An 8,054-nucleotide genomic window follows, 5' to 3' on the forward strand; every position below is an offset into this window, starting at 1 on the left:
ACTCCCAGGTCTTTCTCTGCCTCTGTGGTGGATAGTGGAGTGTTTCCCATGTGGTATTGGTGTGCTGGATATCCCTTCACTGGTAGCCTGGTAACATACACTCCCAGGTCTTTCTCTGCCTCTGTGGTGGATAGTGGAGTGTTTCCCATGTGGTATTGGTGTGCTGGATATCCCTTCACTGGTAGCCTGGTAACATACACTCCCAGGTCTTTCTCTGCCTCTGTGGTGGATAGTGGAGTGTTTCCCATGTGGTATTGGTGTGCTGGATATCCCTTCACTGGTAGCCTGGTAACATACACTCCCAGGTCTTTCTCTGCCTCTGTGGTGGATAGTGGAGTGTTTCCCATGTGGTATTGGTGTGCTGGATATCCCTTCACTGGTAGCCTGGTAACATACACTCCCAGGTCTTTCTCTGCCTCTGTGGTGGATAGTGGAGTGTTTCCCATGTGGTATTGGTGTGCTGGATATCCCTTCACTGGTAGCCTGGTAACATACACTCCCAGGTCTTTCTCTGCCTCTGTGGTGGATAGTGGAGTGTTTCCCATGTGGTATTGGTGTGCTGGATATCCCTTCACTGGTAGCCTGGTAACATACACTCCCAGGTCTTTCTCTGCCTCTGTGGTGGATAGTGGAGTGTTTCCCATGTGGTATTGGTGTGCTGGATATCCCTTCACTGGTAGCCTGGTAACATACACTCCCAGGTCTTTCTCTGCCTCTGTGGTGGATAGTGGAGTGTTTCCCATGTGGTATTGGTGTGCTGGATATCCCTTCACTGGTAGCCTGGTAACATACACTCCCAGGTCTTTCTCTGCCTCTGTGGTGGATAGTGGAGTGTTTCCCATGTGGTATTGGTGTGCTGGATATCCCTTCACTGGTAGCCTGGTAACATACACTCCCAGGTCTTTCTCTGCCTCTGTGGTGGATAGTGGAGTGTTTCCCATGTGGTATTGGTGTGCTGGATATCCCTTCACTGGTAGCCTGGTAACATACACTCCCAGGTCTTTCTCTGCCTCTGTGGTGGATAGTGGAGTGTTTCCCATGTGGTATTGGTGTGCTGGATATCCCTTCACTGGTAGCCTGGTAACATACACTCCCAGGTCTTTCTCTGCCTCTGTGGTGGATAGTGGAGTGTTTCCCATGTGGTATTGGTGTGCTGGATATCCCTTCACTGGTAGCCTGGTAACATACACTCCCAGGTCTTTCTCTGCCTCTGTGGTGGATAGTGGAGTGTTTCCCATGTGGTATTGGTGTGCTGGATATCCCTTCACTGGTAGCCTGGTAACATACACTCCCAGGTCTTTCTCTGCCTCTGTGGTGGATAGTGGAGTGTTTCCCATGTGGTATTGGTGTGCTGGATATCCCTTCACTGGTAGCCTGGTAACATACACTCCCAGGTCTTTCTCTGTGGTGGATAGTGGAGTGTTTCCCATGTGGTATTGGTGTGCTGGATATCCCTTCACTGGTAGCCTGGTAACATACACCCCAGGTCTTTCTCTGCCTCTGTGGTGGATAGTGGAGTGTTTCCCATGTGGTATTGGTGTGCTGGATATCCCTTCACTGGTAGCCTGGTAACATACACTCCAGGTCTTTTCTGCCTCTGTGGTGGATAGTGGAGTGTTTCCCATGTGGTATTGGTGTGCTGGATATCCCTTCACTGGTAGCCTGTAACATACACTCCCTCTTTCTCTGCCTCTGTGGTGGATAGTGGAGTGTTTCCCATGTGGGTGTGGTGTTTGGCTTAGTGTGGGTGGATAGAGGAAAGATTTATCTATCCACACGTATCTTCCGTTTGTTTCTAAGTTAAGCAACAAGCGAGAAATCAAGCAAAAACAAACACGACTCCAAGATTTTTTTTTCATTTTTGACTCTGAAAGTTCCGATGTTTTCCCGTTTTTCTCGGGCGTGTTTGGGTGTGTGGTGTTTGGGTTAGTGTGGGTGGATAGAGGAAGAGTTTTTCCATCCACATGTACCTCCCATTTGTTTCTAAGTTAAAAAGCAAGCGAGAAATTAAGCAAAAACAAACACGACTTCAAGATTTTTTTTTCATTTTTTACTCTGAAAGTTCCGATATTTTCCTGTTTTTCTCAGCCGTGTTTGGGTGTGTGGTGTTTGGGTTAGTGTGGGTGGATAGAGGAAGAGTTTGTTCATCCACATGTACCTCCCATTTGTTTCTAAGTTAAAAAGCAAGCGAGAAATTAAGCAAAAACAAACACGACTTCAAGATTTTTTTTCATTTTTGACTCAGAAAGTTGCGACATTTTCGCGTTTTTCTCGGGCGTGTTTGGGTGTGTGGTGTTTGGCCAAGTGTGGGTGGATAGAGGAAAGATTTATCTATCCACATGTGCCTCCCGTTTGTTTCTAAGTTAAAACACAAGCGAGAAATCAAGCAAAAAATCAAACTCACCTTGACTCTCTGCAGTGGTACCAACTCTGCAAACCCATTGTTAGGCGTTGGGGTAACCCTCGCTAACGTGGCTTTCCTGGGATCATTCTCCTGGAAAAGATTGAGATGGTGTCAGTTAGAGGCCCATAGCTCGGCTCCTGACTAGGGTAGCAGGGATCCGTTTGGGTGTGATTGTAGAGGAATCTTTGCTCTATCTTACCCTGGCTTGCTTTCTCTCCTACTGTCTCTCGTTCTCTCACTATCTTTAATTTTCTCACATTTTTTCACTTTTTCCGCGCTCAAATTTCTGGTCAAAGTCTGCATATAACCTACCGTAACTCCGCTCCTGTGTAGGGTAGCAGCGATCCGTTTGGGTGTGATTCTAGAGGAATCTTTGCTCTATCTTACCCTGCCTTGCTTTTCTTTCTACTGTCTCTTGTTCTCTCACAATTTTTAATTTTGTCACATTTTTTTCATTATTTCCGTGCCCACATTTCTGGTCAAAGTCTGCATATAACCAGCCGTAACTCCGCTCCTGTCTAGGGTAGCAGCAATCTGTTTGGGTGTGATTGTAGAAGAATCTTTGTTCTATCTTACGCTGCCTTGCTTTCTCTCTTACTGTCTCTCGTTCTCTCACAATCTTCAATTTTCTCACATTTTTTCACTTTTTCCGTGCTCAAATTTCTGGTCAAAGTCTGCATATAACCAGCCGTAACTCCGCTCCTGACTAGGGTAGCAGCGATCCGTTTAGGTGTGATTGTTGAAGAATCTTTGTTCTATCTTATGCTGCCTTGCTTTCTCTCTTACTGTCTCTCGTTCTCTCATAATCTTTAATTTTGTCACATTTTTTTCATAATTTCCGTGGTCACATTTCTGGTCAGTCTGCATATAACCTGCCGTAACTCCGCTCCTGTCTAGGGTAGCAGTGATCCGTTTGGGTGTGATTGTAGAAGAATCTTTGTTCTATCTTACGCTGCCTTGCTTTCTCTCTTACTGCCTCTCGTTCTCCCACAATCTTTAATTTTCTCACATTTTTTTCATTATTTCCGTGCTCACATTTCTGGTCAAAGTCTGCATATAACCTGCTGTAACTCCGCTCCTGTCTAGGGTAGCAGCGATCCGTTTGGGTGTGACTGTAGTGCTCTATCTTAGGCTGCCTTGCTTTTCTTTCTACTGTCTCTCGTTCTCTCACAATCTTCAATTTTGTCACATTTTTTTCATTATTTCCCAGCTCACGTTTCTTAATTGGCATGCCTGTAATTTGACAAGAGGGCCGGTTACTACCCACTTGTATAGCGGATGTTTGTCTTGTGACCCGAGTTGCTTAGATGCAGCCATGAGGCGCCTCGTGTGGTATTACAGTAATCCCTCTGCGTAACGCGGCTCACTTATCGTGCTCTCGCTGTATTGCGTATTTTTAAATGGTAAATGTTTAGTTTTGTATCGCGTATTTTTAAATGGTAAAATTTAATGTTTAGTTTTGTATCGCGTATTTTTAAATGGTAAATGTTTAGTTTTGTATCGTGTATTTTTAAATGGTAAATGTTTAGTTTTGTATCGTGTATTTTTAAATGGTAAATGTTTAGTTTTGTATCGTGTATTTTTAAATGGTAAATGTTTAGTTTTGTATCGTGTATTTTTAAATGGTAAATGTTCAATTTTGTATCGTGTATTTTTAAATGGTAAATGTTTAGTTTTGTATCGCGTATTTTTAAATGGTAAATGTTTAATTTTGTATCGTGTATTTTTAAATGGTAAATGTTTAATTTTGTATTTCTCGCTATATTGCGGGATTTTGCAGTATAGAGGAATTTTAATATATTTATTATTTTACTTTTTTTTGCAGTAAAAGAATCATTTTCTAGCCTAAAAAAATGTACACAATATAAAAATAAAAAAAAGATTATTAAGATTATTAAAAATGTAAACAATATAAAAAAAATTAAGATTATTAAGATTATTAAAAATGTAAACAATATAAAAAAATAAGATTATTAAAAATGTATACAATATAAAAAAAATTAAGATTATTAAAAATGTAAACAATATAAAAAAAATTAAGATTATTAAGATTATTAAAAATGTAAACAATATAAAAAAATAAGATTATTAAGATTATTAAAAATGTAAACAATATAAAAAAAATTAAGATTATTAAAAATGTAAACAATATAAAAAAAATTAAGATTATTAAGATTATTAAAAATGTAAACAATATAAAAAAAATTAAGATTATTAAGATTATTAAAAATGTAAACAATATAAAAAAAATTAAGATTATTAAAAATGTAAACAATATAAAAAAAATTAAGATTATTAAAAATGTAAACAATATAAGAAAATTAAGATTATTAAGATTATTAAAAATGTACAAAATATAAAAAAATAAGATTATTAAGATTATTAAAAATGTAAACAATATAAAAAAATAAGATTATTAAGATTATTAAAAATGTACACAATATAAAAAAATAAGATTATTAAGATTATTAAAAATGTAAACAATATAAAAAAAAATAAGATTATTAAGATTATTAAAAATGTAAACAATATAAAAAAATAAGATTATTAAGATTATTAAAAATGTACACAATATAAAAAAAAAATAAGATTATTAAAAATGTAAACAATATAAAAAAAATAAGATTATTAAGATTATTAAAAATGTAAATATAAAAAAAATTAAGATTATTAAAAATGTAAACAATATAAAAAAATAAGATTATTAAGATTATTAAAAATGTAAATATAAAAAAAATTAAGATTATTAAAAATGTACACAATATAAAAAAAAATTAAGATTATTAAGATTATTAAAAATGTACACAATATAAAAAAAATTAAGATTATTAAGATTATTAAAAATGTACACAATATAAAAAAAAATTAAGATTATTAAGATTATTAAAAATGTACACAATATAAAAAAAAATTAAGATTATTAAGATTATTAAAAATGTAAACAATATAAAAAAAATTAAGATTATTAAGATTATTAAAAATGTACACAATATAAAAAAATAAGATTATTAAGATTATTAAAAATGTAAACAATATAAAAAAAATTAAGATTATTAAGATTATTAAAAATGTACACAATATAAAAAAAATTAAGATTATTAAGATTATTAAATTGCAATAAAATCCGTAGCGCACAGCAGATGAGTGGACAGACTCACACGTATGTAAAACACACCTACGGCCGTTTCCGCCTGAGCTAGTTTGCCCACGTGTGATCGTACACGGCACACTGATGGACGGGAGGTGACCAACACTGTGTTCTGTATCCTGGCGACCACAGCATTTGTTGGTTCGTGGGTGGTTAGCTCGGAGACAAAGGCGGAGTGTGTTACAGCTTGCTACCGTTAAATGCTCGAGAACTTGGCACTGAGGACCTTGTTTACATGGGCTGAGGCGAGACTCACAGAGATATGCGTGCTTACATAAATAATATATATAAATTATGTAAATGACAAAATAAATATAAGGTCGCTACTTCGCGGATTTCTGCCTATCGCGGGGGGGTTCTGGAGCCTGACCCCCGCGATATAACGAGGGATTACTGTGTTCTATATTGTCCTAACAACTTTGACAGCCATGAACGCGTCGGTGCTCTATGAAGGGTTCAGCGCCCATACGAGACAGTGCCGTATTGCTTAGCCGTCGGAAATCACTCCTTCCTGTGATATGAAGGCATATTATACACACGTTGGGAGGTGAGCGATGGCTAACTATTGAGATTCACTCCGCGCCTCCGAAACAGGATACTGCGCCTCCATGTTATATTTAGGGGAGGAAATATATGTCCCTTAACTATAATGTGAAGGCGGAAAACTCAAAAATAAAGAAAAAGTATTAAAGGTCATGGAAAGGCACATTGTACATACATTTGTTTTGGTGGCCACGGCAGACATTGGGAGGTGAGCAGTGTTGCCAACGATCCAACGCTTGCTTAGTGGTTACCCCCATGCATGTGAGACCAGCTGCACCACGCGGGGTCGTCTGGTTTTTAGAACACGCACCGTTCCCTAATACCATGCCCGGCCCAAACCTTCAACACGCGTGGGGTAATGGCTAACCAAGCGTAGGATCATTGGCAACGCTGCTCACCTCCCGATGTCCGCCGTGGCCACCAAAACAACGCCTTCACTTTATGGTTAAGGGACATGTATTTCGTCCCTTAACTATAACATGGAGGCGAAGTATCCTGTTTTGAAGGCACGGAGTGAATCTTAATACTTACCCATCGCTCACCTCCCAATGTGTGTATAATATGCCTTTATATCACAGGAAGGAGCGATTTCCGAAGGCCAACCTGGAACAGTAATGGTAGTAGTAGTAGTAGTAGTAGTAGTAGTAGTAGTAGTAGTAGTAGTAGTAGTAGTAGTAGTAGTAGTAGTAGTAGTAGTAGTAGTGGTGGTGGTGGTGGTGGTGGTGGTGGTGGTGGTGGTGGTGATGACGGTGGTGGTGGTGGTGGTGATGGTGGTGGTGGTGGTGGTGGTGGTGATGGTGGTGGTGGTGGTGGTGGTGGTGGTGGGGGTGGTGGTGGTGGTGGTGGTGGTGGTGGTGGTGGTGGTGGGGTGGTGGTGGTAGTGGTGGTGGTGGTGGTGGTGGTGGTGGTGGTGGTGGTGGTGGTAGTGGAGGTGGTGATGGTAGTGGTGGTGGTGGTAGAGGTGAAGGTGGTAGTGGTGGTGGTGGTGGTAGTGGAGGTGGTGGTGGTAGTGGTGGTAGGTTGGGGTGGTGGTGGTGGTGGTGGGTTGGGGTTGGGGTGGTGGTGGTGGTGGTGGTGGTGGGTAGTAATAGTATTAGTAATAGTAATAGTAATAGTAATGGTAATAATAGTAGTAGTAGTAGTAGTAGTGTCAGTAGTAGTAGTAGTAGTAGTAGTAGTAGTAGTAGTAGTAGTAGTAGTAGTAGTAGTAGTAGTAGTAGTAGGCCCTCAGGACTTGATGCACGGGGATGGCGAAGCTTGCTGAGCAGCGCCAACTTTGGCAGTGCAGCTGGCGACTTGCGCAACACCATTGCAGCACTGGCAAGAAAACTCGCCTCCTCCAGCTGCCACTATGTGGACGCCCTGACGGCATGCCGCCTCATTCCCCTGGACAAGAGGCCGGGATGCAGGCCTATAGGAGTCGGAGAAGTCCTGCGGCGCATCGTAGGCAAATGCATCATGGCTGTCGTCAAAGAAGATGTGAGAATGGCAGCAGGGAACCTCCAAGTTTGTGCGGGGCAGCAGGCAGGAGGAGAAGCAGCAGTCCATGCCATGCGGTAGATATTCGACCACGTGGAGTGCGAAGCAGTGCTTCTTGTTGACGCCAAAAATGCCTTCAACACAATAAATAGAAAGACTATGATACATAACATTAAAACCAAGTGCCCTAGCTTAGCTATGTATGTCGAAAATACCTATACATAACCGACTGACTTATACATAAATAGCCACAGTGGAAAGGTGAAAGTGTTAAAATCATCTGAGGGAACAACACAAGGTGACCCAATAGCCATGGCTATGTACGCCCTGGGCCTATCAGTCCTCCAAAATGAAATCGCGTTCGCAGAAACACGGGTGAAACAGGTGGCTTATGCGGATGACCTCTCAGGTGCTGGTAAAATCTCAGACTTAAAAGGGTGGTGGGACACTGTGAACACCGCCGGCCCTGAGATAGGATAC

At 40.2% G+C, this 8,054-nt stretch overlaps 1 long non-coding RNA gene across 3 annotated transcripts in view; it reads right to left on the bottom strand.

Annotated features, from left to right (window-relative positions):
- Positions 1-1,741: 1,741 nt before the first annotated feature.
- LOC126989096 (uncharacterized) overlaps positions 1,742-8,054 on the bottom strand; it is a 17,546-nt gene continuing 11,233 nt past the window's right edge. The window contains exons 6-7 of one of the 3 annotated variants that reach the window (XR_007742869.1): positions 6,627-6,698; positions 1,742-2,494 (exon numbers count right to left, since the gene is read on the bottom strand). This is a non-coding gene — a long non-coding RNA (uncharacterized LOC126989096). The remainder of the gene's footprint in view (positions 2,495-6,626; positions 6,699-8,054) is intronic. The other 2 variants (XR_007742868.1, XR_007742867.1) reach the window with 2 other exon arrangements.

This window comes from Eriocheir sinensis, unplaced genomic scaffold (assembly GCF_024679095.1).
Source record: "Eriocheir sinensis breed Jianghai 21 unplaced genomic scaffold, ASM2467909v1 Scaffold1049, whole genome shotgun sequence".
NCBI lineage: Eukaryota > Metazoa > Arthropoda > Malacostraca > Decapoda > Varunidae > Eriocheir > Eriocheir sinensis.